A 16,750-nucleotide genomic window follows, 5' to 3' on the forward strand; every position below is an offset into this window, starting at 1 on the left:
TCCCTAACCTCGCCTCTCATACCACGGCTCTCAGGAACCTGGTCAGGAAGACGACAGACTTCCAATGGCTCCCTGCTCACGAGCGTGAATGGAGAGAACTCAAGGCAAAACTGACCACGGCCCCAGTCTTAGCTTTCTTTGATCCAGCAAAGGAGACCAAAATTTTGACCGGTGCCAGTCAATCCGTCATTGGGGCAGTGCTCCTTCAACGTGATGAGGCCTCATCATGGGCCCTCGTTGCATATGCATCACGTGCAATGACCCCCATGGAGCAGCGCTACGCGCAGATAGAAAAGGAGTGCCTGGGCCTTCTGACCGGTGTGGTTAAGTTTCACGATTATGTCTACGGACTTCCTCAATTCACCGTCGAGACCGACCATCGCCCACTGGTCAATATAATACAGAAAGACTTGAACGACATGACGCCTCGCCTCCAGCGTATTCTTCTCAAGCTCCGGCGATACAGCTTCCAGCCGGTATACACCCCAGGCAAGGACCTCATCATTGCTGACGCTCTCTCCAGGGCAGTCAACACTCCATGTGACCCAGCGGGATTTGTCTGCCAGGTTGACGCCCATGTGGCATCCGCGGCCTCCAATCTACCTGCCTCGGATGAACGCCTCGGCCAAATTCGCCGCGAGACGGCGGCTGACCCCTTGCTACAGCGTGTCATGCGCCACCTAACGGACGGGTGGCTCAAGGGCCAATGCCTTCAATTCTATAATGTCAGAGATGATCTGGCGGTCGTAGACGGGGTTCTTCTAAAACTGGACCGCATTGTCATCCCGCATAGCATGCGCCAGCTTGTCCTGGTACAACTACATGAGAGCCACCTTGGCGTGGAAAAGTGCCGCCGACGGGCCCAAGAGGCAGTGTACTGGCCCGGCATTAATGAGGACATAGCCAACACAGTGCTCAACTGCCCCACTTGTCAGCGCTTCCAGCCGGCCCACCCATGTGAGACCCTGCAGCCCCATGAGTTGGTCACGTCACCATGGACCAAGGTGGGCATCGACCTGTTCCACGCGCTGGGTAGAGACTATGTCCTGATTGTGGACTACTTTTCGAATTACCCCGAGGTGATACGGTTGCACGACCTCACCTCGTCTGCAGTCATTCGTGCCTGTAAAGAAACCTTTGCTCGACACGGCATCGCGCTCACGGTTATGTCAGACAATGGCCCCTGCTTCGCCAGCCAAGAATGGTCCAGCTTTGCCAGGCGGTACAATTTTTCCCATGTGACGTCAAGTCCCCTGTACCCCCAATCCAACTGCAAAGCAGAGAAGGGAGTAAATATCGTCAAACGGCTCCTATGCAAGGCTGCCGATGCTGGGTCTGATTTCTACCTTGCCTTGCTGGCCAATCGCTCCGCCCCTCTGTCCACTGGCCTGTCGCCAGCCCAGTTACTCATGAGTCGCACCCTGAGGATGACGGTGCCGTCCATCCATGTCCCGGACCTCGACCATGTTCCGGTCCTTCGCCGGATGCAGCTGTCTCGTGCACAGCACAAGGCGGCTCATGACTCCCGTGCAGCTGATCTCCCTGCTCTGGCTCCAGATGACAACGTCCGCGTCCATCTTCCAGATGGTGGCTGGTCTGCAACCGCTGTTGTCCTTCGGCAGGTGGCCCCCCGCTCGTTCCTGGTTAATCTACCGGATGGCTCTATTCTGCGCCGCAATCGACGTGCCCTTCGTCTCGTTCCACGCTCGCCATGTGATCCTCCAGTGTCGCCTCACCCTCCTGCTGACCCTGCCACGGACTATGCAGAAATCCCTGTCACTCTGCCTCCCCCTGACTCTGACGCAGTCCAGCCCGCTCCTGAACCGGCGGCTCTCGACCCACCCTTGAGGCGGTCAACCAGAATTTGTCGCCAAACCTCAGAGACTAAATTTATGAACTTTTCGAATTTATGGACTCTCTGAATTGTTTCGTTGCTTTGTTTGATCGTTTCCCTGGTTTGTATATAGTGTTGATCTTGTTACTCTTGTTGCATACTGCTTCTCTGCACCAGGCACCTTCCCATGTAAATAGCTTAGTTCTCATGTACGTAGTCCTGTAAATATGTCTTCGCACCCCACACGTAGTTAGGAACATTCTCACCACACATTATTTATTGCCACACACATACATTTTTATATAAAAGGGGGATGTCATAATATACACCAGTATATCATGGTGCAGACACACACACTGATGGACACACAGCAAGACCAATAAACACACACAACATCGCAGCCAATCACCAGTTAGAGCACACTCACTATATAGACAGAGGGCATCAGAGTTCCCGCTCATTCGGGATGCAGCCTCTCAGAAGGACAGAGCTTACAGCTTACAGCACAGATCTTCACCATGTGCTGAGTGCATAGACTGGTTCGGACAGGCATAGGTCTTTAGTTTAATCTAACATCGTGTTAACCCACAGTGAAAGTATGTTCAACAGTTTCTAGCTTCATAAAATAGTGTTGTTCTATTTTAAGTGTTGGTGACCTGTATGTGTTCCACGGATCCAGAGCACCCAACACGTCAGTGGTGAGCTGCCTTCTTGAACCCGCTGCAATCCACGTGGTGTAGGCACACCCGCAGTGCTGTTAGGGAGGGAATGCCAGGATTTTGACCCAGCGACAGTGAAGGAACGGTCGATATATTTCCCAGTCAGGATGGTGTGTGGAGGGTGGCGGTGTCCCTACTGCCCTTGTCTTTCTAAGTGGTTGAGTCAAGGATTTGGGGAATCACATCAAAGCCATTCGGCCGTAGGAAAGGCAAATCTAAACAAGGATTTACAAGCTCTGGACTAATGTCGGAGAAAGCTACTGAATGTCAGCAGTTCCACACGTCAATCTTCACCCCAAAACAACCCTCACCAATGCGACAATTACTCCAGAGGTGAAAACTATGCTTCTTCTGTGTTGAGTGATGTCAGCTTGCAGGATTTAAGCCATATTCTGAAGCTGAATGATGTAATTAATCAGAACCTGGGCGCCAGTCCCAGTATTATAAATCTTACGGCCCTCAGGGATTCTGCATAATGAATATACTTTTTCCCTTTTTCGCTTTACAATTTGATCAACACGAATGTCATTTGAAGGTCCTGGAGGTGCTCATTCCAGGATTGAGGTGGGTCGCGTCCTCGCTGCCGGAGTTGGAAAGACCACCATGCTTTCATGGTTCCCTTCGCCTGAGAGCTGGGTGTGCCCGTTGTGCCCGAGACCAGCAACAGCGACAATGGTGCAGAAGGAGCTCGGCAAAGTCACAGAAGCAGGAGGCAGGAGACATTTGAAAGCTCGCCAAAGAAAGGCCAGAGGAAAACAGAGGGGGGCAAAAAAATCCCAGACTCTCGGGCAGCACGGTGGCGCAGCGAGTAGCACTGCTGCCTCACGGCGCCGAGGTCCCAGGTTCGATCCCGACTCTGGGTCACTGTCCGTGTGGAGTTTGCACATTCTCCCTGTGTCTGCGTGGGTTTCGCCCCCACAACCCAAAGATGTGCAGGCTAGGAGGAATTGCCATGCTAAACTGCCCCTTAATTGGAAAAAATGAATTGAGTGTTCTAAATATTTTCTAAAAAAAATCCCAGACTTATTGTTCTAAGAGAAGGGAGCACCCATTGTGAAAAAAGACAAAACACCCCATTTGCTTATTCAAGTTAGATAGCCCCTTACATAATAACATCCCAAAGAACCTAACAATGAATGAAGCACTTTTTGACCATCGTTGTCATGTAGGAATGTAGCGACCAATTTATGCACAGCAAGTTACCACAGACAACAATGAGATAAATGACCAACTAATGAAGGAGCTACGCTCCAAAAGCTAGTGATTCCAAAAAAACCTGTTGGACTTTAACCTGGTGTTGTCAGACTTCTTACTGTGCCCACCCCAGTCCAACGCCGGCATCTCCACTTTATAAATGACCAGTAGCCTGTTTTTAGTGCTGTTGGACGAAGGAGGAATGTTGGCCAGGACACCAGGGAGGACTCTTGCTCTATTTTGAAATAGTGCTATAGGCTATTTGAGGGGACAGACAGGGTCATGATGCATTGCCTCATCTGAAAGTGATCTTCTCTGACACTGCAGCACTCTCTGGGGCGGGCCAGTGGTCTCGCTCAGCGGCAGGAATTCTACCACCTGACGTGCCAAAAATCTAACACTGGAAGATGTCAAGTTCATTTGGTGGATTGGCCATGGTAAATTGCCCCCTCAGTGTCCAAAAGGTGAGGTGGGGCTACTGGGATAGGGTGGAGGTGTGGGCTTAAATGGGATGCTCTTTCCAAGGGCCGGTGCGGACTCGATGGGCCAAATGGCATCCATCTGCACTGTAAATTCTATGATTTGGTGTCTTGGCTAACATTCATCCATCAATCAATACCTCCCAACCTGATCACCTGATCATTTATTCATCACATCACTGTTGGTGGAGTCTTGCTGTGTATAAATTAGCCACCATATTTATGCACAAAAAACATACCAGTGACTAAATTACAGAGGCAATTCAAAAGCAACTAAGTAATTTGGGACATCAATTCATTTTGGAAGGCATGATGTGGAGCTGCCGGCGTTGGACTGGGGTGAGCACAGTACGAAGTCTTACAACACCAGGTTAAAGTCCAACAGGTTTGTTTCGAATCACTAGCTTTCGGAGCGCTGCTCCTTCCTCAGGTGAAAGGACAGTGATATATGGTTAATGTCTCTGGACTAGTAATCCAGGGGTCCAACCGAATGCTCTGGATCACAGGTTCAAATCCCACCACAGCAGCTGGTGGAATTAAAATTCAATTAATAAATCTGGACTGATAAAAGCTCGACTCAGTAATGGTGACCATGAAATTATCGTCGATTGTCACGAAAACCCATTTGGTTCACTAATACCTTTCAGGTAAAGCAATCTGTCACCCTTCCCTGTTGTGGTCAGTTCCACAGTAATCATTGAATCATTGAATCACCGCAGAGCCCATCAAGTCTGCAGCAAACCTCTGAAAGAGCACCCCAATCAGTCTCCTGCCCTCTGCCTGTAACCCTACTTAACCCACACACCCCTGTATACAAAGGGGCAACTTATCATAGCCCAATCCCCACCTAACCTGCACGTCTTTGGACTGTGGGAGGAAACTGGAGCACCCGGAGGAAACCCACGCACACACGGGGAGAACGTGCAGACTCCGCACAGACAAAGCCGGAATTAAACCCAGGCCCCTGGCGCTGTGAGACAGCAGTGCTAATGTGGTTGACTTTTAATTGCCCTCTGAAGTGCTCCAGGATGTTGCTCAGTTCATGGGCAATAAGGGATGGACAAGAAAATGCTGCCTTGTCAACGATGTCCACATCCCAAAGGACAAAGGAAAAATGTTATCTCTTCCAGAGGCGATAACGGTTTCAGCAAAGTGAAGGTGCAGAGGGAAGCAAGATTATGTAAGGCAGCATATTCACGACTAAGGAGGGGGGAAAAAATGGAAGTATGTTGGGCGGGATTCTCCCATTCGGCGGCAGAGTGTCCACGCCGTCGGAAACACCGTCGCCGGCGCCAACATGCGCGGTGGACTCCCTCAACGCGCCGGCCCCGACGCAACATGGCGCGGGAGTTCAGGGGCCGGCGTGTAAGAAAATAGGCCCTGGGAGCAAGAGGCTGACCCGCCGATCGGAGGGCCCTGGTTGCGGGCCAGGCCCCATCGGAGGCCCCCACCCCCCCGGGGTCGGAGCCTCCCCCCCCGCCCCCCCCACAGGTCGCCCCCCGACCCTGCGCGCAGAGTTCCCGCCGGCTGCGACCAGGTGTGGGCAGCGCCGGCGGGACTCCGCCTTTTAGAGTGGCCGTTCGGGCCGGAGAATCGGCGACCCAGCCGCGTAGAGCGGCCCGCGACCAGTGCCGCGCCAAACGCGCCGATGGCTCTGTGGAGAATCGCGTGCCGGCGTCGGGGTGCCATGGCCCGGTTGCGGGGATTCTCCGGCCTGGCCCCGGGCTGGGAGAATCCCGCCCGTTGTTATTTATACAAGCTTGCCCCGTTCCTCTTACTTCAACATCCATTAATCTCAGATATTTATCAGATATTAATCCATTTCACCCAATGAAATTGGAGCAGAATTGTTTCTATGGAGATATTTCTTATGAGTCCAGTTATGTTCATTCGGAGCCATCCAAAGATGATACTGATGAAGGTAGATTCACATCGACTAGTCAGCACAGAATTGGCCATTTAATCCATCGAGTCCGTTTTATAGTTTATCCTCCACAAGGTTTGCACCCATTCCATCTGCCTCATCCGAGCCTTTCACCGTTCCTCCTTATTCCCTTTCTGTACTCACCTGGTTTGGTTTTGAAAGCATCTAAGCTAGTGCCCACGATAGTGAGCTTGACATTCTAACCATTCTCTCAGTAAATACATTTCTTTTTATTTCCCTATTCGTTTATGGATAACTACCTTGGGCGAGATTCTCCGACCCCCCGCCGGGTCAGAGAATCGCCGGGGGCTGGCATGAATCCCGCCCCCGTCGGTTGCCGAATTCTCCGGCACCGGAGATTCGGCGGGGGCGGGAATCGCACCGCGCCGGTTGGCGGCCCCCCCCCCCCCCCCCCGCCGATTCTCCGGCCCGGGTGGGCCGAAGTCCCGCTGCTGGAATGCCTGTCCCACCGGCGTGGATTAAACCACCTCTCTTACCGGCGGGACAAGGTGGCGCGGGCGGGCTCCGGGGTCCTGGGGGCGATCTGGCCCCGTGGGTTGCCCCCGCGGTGGCCTGGCCCGCGATCGGGGCCCACTGATCCGCGGGCGGGCCTGTGCCGTGGGGGCACTCTTTTCCTTCCGCCTTCGCCATGGTCTCCACCATGCGCATGTGCGGGGATGCCGTGAGCGGAATGTCATTTCCACGCCAGCTGGCGGGGCACCAAAGGCCTTTCCCGCCAGCTGGCGGGGTGGAAATCAGTCCGGCGCGGGCCTAGCCCCTCAAGGTGAGGGCTCGGCCCCTCAAGATGCGGAGGATTCCGCACCTTTGGGGCGGCGCGATGCCGGACTGATTTGCGCCGTTTTTGGCACCGGTCGGCGGACATCGCGCCGATTACAGAGAATTTTGCCCCCTGTCTTTGTATATTCCTTCCTTTGGGCGGAAAATGGAAAAATAGTAAGAGCTAAACTAGATTATGTTAAAACAGTACAGTGGAAAAATTCCTGTTGTAGCTGTTTATGGTAACCATGACAAATCCCATTGAAGCATTTTTCGCATCGCCTCTCCTGCCTCCTCGTTTTTTCATAAATTTAGAGTACCCAATTTTTTTTTCCCAGTTAAGGAGCATTTTAGCGTGGCCAATCCACCTACTCCGCGCATCTTTTGGGTTGTGGGGTGACACTGGGAGAATGTGCAAACTCCACACGGACAGTGACCTGGGGCCGGGATCGAACCCGGATCCTCAACGCCGCGAGGCAGCAGTGCTAACCACTGCGCCACCATGACGCCCGATGCCTCCTCTTTTTAACCACAAAATGACATCTGCCCCCACCAACCCAGTCTTCTCTCTCAAGCCATTGACGCTTGACACCGCATGAGCCCAAGACCTGCATTTATATCGCGCCTTTCAAAAGCACAGGGCGTCCCAAAGCACAGTCGAGCCAGTGAAGTGCTTCTTTAGTGAAATGTTCATCCTACATTACCGTTGTAGGGTAAACAACCAATTTTCTCACAGTAAATTCCCACAAACATCAATGCGAAATGACCAGAATATCTGTTTTTAGTTGTAGGAACGGGGAAGGAAATTTCGACCAGGAACAGTGGGTAAAACCCCCTTTGTTTCCATTGAAATAGTAACCATGGGATCTTTTACAACCACCTGAGAGGGTGGACGGGACAGAGATTTAACATCTCACCTTAAAGTGCGCACGCCCGACAGGACAATATTCCCTCGGTATTGCGTAGGGTGTGTGAACCTGGACTTAGTCCTCAGGCTTCCTGAGTGCTATTATGAATCCCCAGCCGACTGATTCAGAGGTGGGAGTCAAACCCATCATGGCGGCCGGCCGGCAATTCAAATCACCTGAAGGAGTTGAAACCCTTATTTACCACAAAAAACCCTGTCCATTGCGATCAATTCCATTGATGACTGAAGCACGTTGTCAAGGGCCAAAGGAAATTATATCATATAACCCCAATCCCCATGGTAACAGGGCCAATCTCATGTTGGCCTGAGCTTACACCTTGGCTCCAATCCACGGTTTAATATGGAATTGGAATGCACGTTAGCGCCTCAAAAGTTCTTCAACTACTTCTGTTTTCAGCATCACCATGGTTACAACAACGATAGACTTGTCAAAGCGTAAAATGTACAAATTACATTGTCACATTACCTCAATAATAAGGAGCTAGGTTAACGGAATCCAATATTGCATGAAAAAAAAAATCAAAAATCGTAAGAGTCACAGGAATTTCCTGTCTTTGGGAAAAAATGTTATTGTTGGATCGATCTGCAGAGTTAACATTATTCCTTATTTTGTGAGCTTTGAAAAAAGCAGTGCTCTTTCAAAAGTCAAGCGAATACAAATATCAACCTAATTTTCTTGTTTGTGTGAAATGAGGTAACTATTGGACACCGCTTCAACATAACTCATTATTTTTGATTCTGGTGATATCAGGCAGTTTTTCTTTATACTAAAAACAACATTCTACTTCATGAATTTTAATTTTTAAAACGTTGTTCATGCAATTTCCCCTCTTTGCCCCTGAAGACAAGATCGAGAGAAGGCCATTCAGCCCCTCTAAGCCTGCTTCGCCCATTGTGGCTGATGAGGGCCTTAAGTTCCATTGTGCCATTCCATTTAATTCCTCTTACCCGACAAAAATATTCTGATCTCTCTCAAGTCTTGGAAGTCTTAATTGATCCCCAACATCCACTGTTGTCTAGCAGCTGGGAGAGAAGGTTCTAGATTTCCACCAACTTCTGCATGAGCGCTTCCTGGTTTCAGCCCTCAATGACCGAGCTGTAGGCCGGGATTTGCCGGCTGTTCAAGCTGGTGCGCAGGTTTGCCGGCGGCGAGGGGTGCTGTCACCAGGAAACCCCGTTGACACCAGCAGGCTGCCTCCGCTGCCGAAAAACACACGGCGGGGTGTGCCGTAAATCCCGCCCATAATTTTAGAAATAAATCCTTTTGTTTTAAATTCCCCCACGAGAACAAATGTTTTTTCTATATCTACCCAATTGAATTTTTAAAATAATTTTAAACATCTCAATTAGTCCAGGCAGATGAGTCTGTTTCCTCAGTGGTGTTGGGTGTGAGAGGAAACAGCCATTTATTCCAACTATGATTGGACTGGATTTGTTTATTGTCACGTGTACCGAGGTACAGTTAAAAGTATTTTTCTGCGAGCATCTCAACAGATCATTAAATACATGGGAAGAAAAGGGAAGAAAAGAAAATACATAATAGGGCAACACAAGGTATACAATGTAACTACATAAACACCGGCATCAGGTGAAGCATACAGGGTGTAGTGTTAATGAGGTCAGTCCATAAGAGGGTCATTTAGGAGTCTGGTAACAGCAGGGAAGAAGCTGTTTTTGAGTCTGTTGGTGTGTGTTCTCAGACTTCTGTATCTCCTGCCCGATGGAAGAAGTTGGAAGAGTGAGTAAGCCGGGTGGGAGGGGTCTTTGATTATGTTGCCCGCTTTCCCCAGGCAGCGGGAGGTGTAGAGGGAGTCAATGAATGGGAGGCAGGTTCGTGTGATGGACTGGGCGGTGTTCACGACTCTCTGAAGTTTCTTGCGGTCCTGGGCTGAGCAATTGCCATACCCAGGCTGTGATGCAGCCAGATAGGATGTTTTCTATGGTGCATCTGTAAAAGTTGGTAAGGGTTAATGTGGACATGCCAAATTTCCTTAGTTTCCTGAGGAAGTATAGGCGCTGTTGTGCTTTCTTGGTGGTAGCGTCGACGTGGGTGGACCAGGACAGATTTTTGGAGATGTGCACCCCTAGGAATTTGAAACTGCTAACCATCTCCACCTCAGACCCGTTGATGCTGACAGGGGTGTGTACAGTACTTTACTTCCTGAAGTCAATGACCAGCTCTTTAGTTTTGCTGATGTTGAGGGAGAGATTGATGTCGCTACACCACTCCACTAGGTTCTCTATCTCCCTCCTGTATTCTGACTCGCCGTTATTCGAGATCCGGCCCACTATGGTCGTATCGTCAGCAAACTTGTAGATGGAATTGGAACCAAGTTTTGCCACGCAGTCGTGTGTGTACAGGGGGTAGAGTAGGGGGCTAAGTACGCAGCCTTGCGGGGCCCCGGTATTGAGGACTATTGTGGAGGAGGTGTTGTTGTTCATTCTTACTGATTGTGGTCTGTTGGTCAGAAAATCGAGGATCCAGTTGCAGTGGGAGTAGCCAAGTCCTAGGTTTTGGAGCTTTGATATGAGCTTGGCTGGGATTATGGTGTTGAAGGCGGAGCTGTAGTCAATAAATAAGAGTCTGATGTAGGAGTCCTTGTTGTCGAGATGCCCTAGGGATGTGTGTGGGGCCAGGGAAATGGCGTCTGCTGTGGACCGGTTGCGACGGTATGCAAATTGCAGTGGATCAAGGCATTCTGGGAGTATGGAGGTGATGCGCTTCATGGTCAACCTCTCGAAGCACTTCATTACGACTGAAGTCAGGGCCACCGGACGGTAATCATTGAGGCTGGTTCCTTTTTGGCCAGGTTCTTCTTTGGCATCGATATGATGTTCGATTGTATTGATCCGATATTGAAGGGAGTGAGAGTGGAAATTTCAGCGGCGTGGCCGTAATCTTTCAGTCTTTCCTAAACTCGGGGGAGACGCCAAAGGACTGGAGAACTGCAAACCTTCCACCTTGTTCAAAAAAGGTTGTAACCATAAGTGCACCAATTCAGTGACAGAAATGCTTCTAGAAACAGTTATTCAGAATTAGTCGTCACATAGAATAATGTGGGTTGATTAAGCAGAGCCAACAGGGATTGCTAAAGAAAGTCATGTTTGGCTAACTTGCTGGAGATTTTTGAAGAGGTGACAGGAAGGATTGATGAGGGTAATGCTGTTGATGTAGTGTACCCGGACTTTCAAAAGCCATTCGATAGAGTGCCACATGACAGACTTGTGAGAAATGGTATAGCTCAGGGAATAAAAGGAACAGGAGCAATGTGGATAGAAAACAGGCTGAATAATAGGAAGCAGAGAGGAATGATCAATGGCTATTTTTCAGGCTGGAGGAAGGTGTGTAGTGGTGTCCCTAGGGGTCGGTATTGGGGCCTTTGCTTTTCCTGATATATATTAATGATCTAGATCTTGGTGTGCAGGAGGCACTTTCAAAGTTTACAGAAGGGACAAAACTTGGGAGCATTGCAACCTGTGAGGAGAATCACAGAATTGTAGAATTCATAGAATATACAGTGCAGAAGGAGGCCATTCGGCCCATTGAGTCTGCACCGGCCTTTGGAAAGGGAACCCTAATTAAGCCCACACGTCCACCCTATCCCCATAACCCAGTAACCCAGCCTATCTTTTTTTGGACACTAAGGGGCAATTTATCACGGCCAATCCACCTAACCTGCACATCTTTGGACTGTGGGAGGAAACCGGAGCACCCGGAGGAAACCCACGCACACACGGGGGGGAATGTGCAGACTCCACACAGACAGTGACCCAAGCCGGGAATCGAACCTGGGACCCTGGAGCTGTGAAGCAACTGTGCTAACCACTGTGCTACCGTGCCACCCTCAAACAGTGTATAACTTCAATGGGGCAGGTTGGTGGAGAGGACAGATAGGTAGATGAAGCTCAATGTGGAGAAGTGTGAGGTGATGCGTTTTGGTAGGAAAAACATGGAGAGAAAATGTAAAATAAGGAGTAAAATTCTTAAGGGGATGCAGGAACAGAGGGACCTGGGTGTGTACGTGCAAAGATCATTGAAGGCAACAGGACAGGGGGAGAGAACATATGTGGGCAGCATGGCCGCATGGTGGTTAGCATAGTTGCTTCACAGCTCCAGGGTCCCAAGTTCGATTCCCCGCTGGGTCACTGTCTGTGCGGAGTCTGCACGTTCTCCCCGTGTCTGCGTGGGTTTCCTCCGGGTGCTCCGGTTTCCTCCCACAGTCCAAAGATGTGCAGGTTTGAATGGATTGGCCATGATAAATTGCCCTTAGTGTCTGAAAAATGTTAAGTGGGGGCTACTGGGTTACGGGGATAGGGTAGGTACATGGGCTTCAGTAGGGTGCTCTTTGTAAGGCCGGTGCAGACTCGATGGGCCGAATGGCCTCCTTCTGCACTGTAAATTCTATGTAAATTCTATGATTAACAAAGCAGAGGGTATTCTGGGCTTTATCAATAGGAGCAAGGAGGTTATGCTGAACTTGATATTATGAAGCCACTAGTTGGACCTCAGCTGGAATATTGTGCACTGTTCTGGGCGTCACACTATAGGAAGGACGTGAACACCTTGGAGAGAGAGCAGGAGAGGTTCACAAGGATTGCTCCAGGGAAGCGAAATCTCAGTTATCCGGATAGATTGGAGAGGTTGGGACTATTCCCCTCGGAGAGAAGACGGTAAAGAGGAGATTTGATGGAGATGTTCAAAATCATGAGGGGGCTGGACAGAGTGGACAGGGAGAAAGTGTTCCTGCTCTGAAAAGGATCAGGAACGAAAGAGCACAGATTTAAAGTGATTTGCAAAAGAAGCAAATGTGATGTGAAGAAAAAGCTTTTTCACACAGTGAGTGGTTGGGGTCTGGACTGCACTGTCTGCAAGTGTGGTGGAGGCAGGTTCAATTGAGGCATTCGATAAGGTATTCGGTGCTTCCGTGAATAGAACCAATGTTCTGGTGTAGGGGGAAAGAGAGGGGAGTGGCACTAAGTCATATGCTTGTTTGGAGAGCGGGTGCTATCACGATGGGCCGAATGGCCTCCTTCTGTGCTGTAACAATTCTGCGATTCTCCTTGGCTTGCAAGAAGTCCTAGACAAGAACATTGGGAATGTTTCCTATTCAGTTCTCTCCAGACGCTCCATATCTTTGTCCTGATTCTATTTCCCGAGACCAACTCCTTCTGGTCAAACAGATGATGTGCAACTTTTCAACCCTGAGATGACCTTTCTACGTCCAATCCATCACCAAGGCCATTTATTTTCACCTCCACCATGTTTCCTGTGTTACTTTCCACTCATGTTCTTCGCCTTTGTCACCTCCAGACTTGACTTCTCCACTGCCTTCCGCGCTGGCCTCCCAAGGTTTACTGTGCCTAAAGCCCAACTCCTCCCCTGGATTGTTGCACTTGCTCATCAGCCCTGGGCCTTCTCAGACTTCATTGGACATCTGCACAGAACTACAAATCTTCAACCTCATCGGCAAGCCCCTCTCCCGTCCTCTGCAATCCCTTCAAGGTTGAAGTGCTTCTTGAACTCTGACCTTCTCCTACTTCACAGTAGAGCTGACATCTCTCTCAATCCTGGTCTTTGGAGCCACCTCCCTGAAACCTCTCAATCTACCTCTCCTGTCATTGTTTGTTGTCTCTTCACCCTTCAAGTTTGGGTTGTTTAAACATTAAAGGAACAGCCTCAAGGCATTGAATGGCCGACTCCTGTTCCTACGTTTGAGTGGGCAGCACGGTAGCATTGTGGTTAGCACAATTGCTTCACAGCTCCAGGGTCCCAGGTTTGATTCCCGGCTTGGGCCACTGTAATGGAGATAGGTGGGGTTACTGGGTAATGGGGTAGGGTGGAGGTGTGGGCTTGGGTAGGGTGCTCTTTCTAAGAGAGCCAGTGCAGACTCGATGGGCTGAATGGCCTCCTTCTGCACTGTAAATTCTGTGATTCTGGAAGGCAGAGAAATGTTGTAAAATCTGACCAACAGCTTTAAAGAAGCTGGTTAAAGTCCAACAGGTTTATTTGCAATCACGAACTTTCAGAGCATAGCTCCTTCATCAAGTGCTTGAAGAGGTAGGTTACACAAACACAGAATTAGGATTCAAATTTCACCTACAGATGGATGGAAGCTAAAATTTCATAGTAGAATTTACAGTGCAGAAGGAGGCCATTCGGCCCATCGAGTCTGCACCGGCTCTTGGAAAGAGCACCCTACCCAAGCCCACACTTCCACCCTATCCCCATAACCCAGTAACCCCACCCAACACTAAGGTCAATTTTGGACACTAAGGACAATTTATCATGGTCAATCCACCTAACCTGCACATCTTTGGACTGTGGGAGGAAACCGGAGCACCCGGAGGAAACCCACGCAGACACGGGGAGAACGTAAAGACTCCGCACAGCCAGTGACCCAAGTCGGGAATCGAACCTGGGACCCTGGAGCTGTGAAACAATTGTGCTAACCACTGAGCTACTGTGCTGCTGTAAATGGAGAAGCTCAGTGTCTCCAGTACTGGGATTCGAGAGCTTTGGGCGGTTTGGACAAATATTGTGCAGGGTAGCAAAAGCACTCCCTGCATCTGGAGTACTGTGCACAGTTTTGGTCCCCTTATTTGAGGAATGATGTAGTGGTATTGGAGGCAGTTCAGAGGAGGTTCACTAGATTGATACCAGAGATGAGGGGTTTGTCGTATGAGGAGAGATTGAACAGTTTAGGCCTCTATTAACTAGAGTTTATAAGAACGAGGCGAGATCCAATTGAGGTACAGAAGGTGCTAAACGATGTGGATGAAGTAGACATAAGACATAGGAGTGGAAGTAAGGCCATTCGGCCCATCGAGTCCACTCCACCATTCAATCATGGCTGATTTCAACTCCATTTACCCGCTCTCTCTCCATAGCCCTTAATTCCTCGAGAAATCAAGAATTTATTAACTTCTGTCTTAAAGACACTCAATGTCCCGGCCTCCACCGCCCTCTGTGGCAATGAATTCCACAGACCCACCACTCTCTGGCTGAAGAAATTTCTCCTCATCTCTGTTCTAAAGTGACTCCCTTTTATTCTAAGGCTGTGCCCCCGGGTCCTTGTCTCCCCTGCTAATGGAAACAACTTCCCTACATCCACCCTATCTAAGCCATTCATTATCTTGTAAGTTTCGATTAGATCTCCCCTCAACCTCGTAAACTCCAATGAATATAATCCCAGGATCCTCAGACGTTCATCGTATGTTAGGCCTACCATTCCTGGGATCATCCGTGTGAATCTCCGCTGGACCCGCTCCAGTGCCAGTATGTCCTTCCTGAGGTGTGGGGCCCAAAATTGCTCACAGTATTCTAAATGGGGCCTAACTAATGCTTTATAAAGCTTCAGAAGTACATCCCTGCTTTTATATTCGAAGTCTCTTGAGATAAATGACAACATTGCATTTGCTTTCTTAATTACGGACTCAACCTGCAAGTTTACCTTTAGAGAATCCTGGACTAGGACTCCCAAGTCCCTTTGCACTTCAGCATTATGAATTTTGTCACCGTTTAGAAAATAGTCCATGCCTCTATTCTTTTTTCCAAAGTGCAAGACCTCGCACTTGCCCACGTTGAATTTCATCAGCCATTTCTTGGACCACTCTCCTAAACTGTCTAAATCTTTCTGCAGCCTCCCCACCTCCTCCATACTACCTGCCCCTCCGCCTATCTTTGTATCATCGGCAAACTTAGCCAGATGGCTAAACATGGCGCAGATGCCTCTTCTTGTGGGGCATTCTAGAGCGAGTGATCATAATCTTAGACTAAGAGGTAGCAAATTTAAAAGATTTGAGGAAAAATGACTTCTCCCAAAGGGTTGTGAATTTGTGCAGTTCGCTACACCAGAGTGTGGTGGATGCTGGGACAGTGAGTAAATGTAAGGAGGACTTAGACAGATTTTTAATTGGTAATGGACAATGGAGTTGAGGCCATGGTGGGGTCAGCCATAATCACATTGAGGGTGTTCGGCTCGGGAGGCTAAATTGCCGCCTCCCGTTCCTGGGTCACGTGTTCTAGGGAGGAGATGCTCTGGCTGATTTCGCAATCCAGCTCTTGGTCTGTAACATTGCAGGTAGCAGATAAGGAACATGCCAGCCATGATAGAATGGCGGAGCAGACCTGATGGGCCGAATGGTCTAATTCTGCTCCTATATCTTATGAACTTATGAACTCTGCTTCAAGTCGAACCATGGGATATGAATATCCACGTGGAGACAGCACCTGAGTTCAAGACTTGATCTGAAAGACAACAGGGGTGAGATGGTGGTGGTGGGGGTGGTGATTGGTGGTTGGGGGTAATATTTGTCACAGGCACAGACAAATTCTACTGTATCCGCCACCTGTTCAACATCACGTTCTCTATTCAGTTCCCGCCTGAGATTAAGTGCACCCTCAGCATCTCGGACAATGCCGCACTCTCTCATTACTGTGACAGAGCATCCGCCTGGGTTATGAGCTCAACCTCGATATGTAGCTGGGTCCCACAGTCTCCTGACCCAGTGCTGCCACCTCAGCCAGCTGGACAGTGACGTACGTTACAGGCCCTTCTGGAATTACTGAACACTGCTATTTCGAGGCTCACGTGTGAAAGTCATAGAATCATAGAATTTACAGTGCAGAATAAAGCCATTCGGTCCATCGAGTCTGCACCGGCTTTCGGAAAGAGTACCCTACTTCAGCCCACGCCTCCATCCTATCCCCGTAATCCAGTAACCCCAACTAACCTTTTTGGATGCTAAGGGCAATTTATCGTGGCCAATCCACCTAACCTGCACATCTTTGGACTGTGGGAGGAAACCAGAGCACCCGGAGGAAACCCATTAAGCATTGCCACCTTTATTAATTTCATTGAGCCCCGTCCTAAAGAGTCAGGTTTGCCAATGGAA

The sequence above is a fragment of the Scyliorhinus torazame genome, chromosome 12 (genome assembly GCF_047496885.1).
Source record: "Scyliorhinus torazame isolate Kashiwa2021f chromosome 12, sScyTor2.1, whole genome shotgun sequence".
NCBI lineage: Eukaryota > Metazoa > Chordata > Chondrichthyes > Carcharhiniformes > Scyliorhinidae > Scyliorhinus > Scyliorhinus torazame.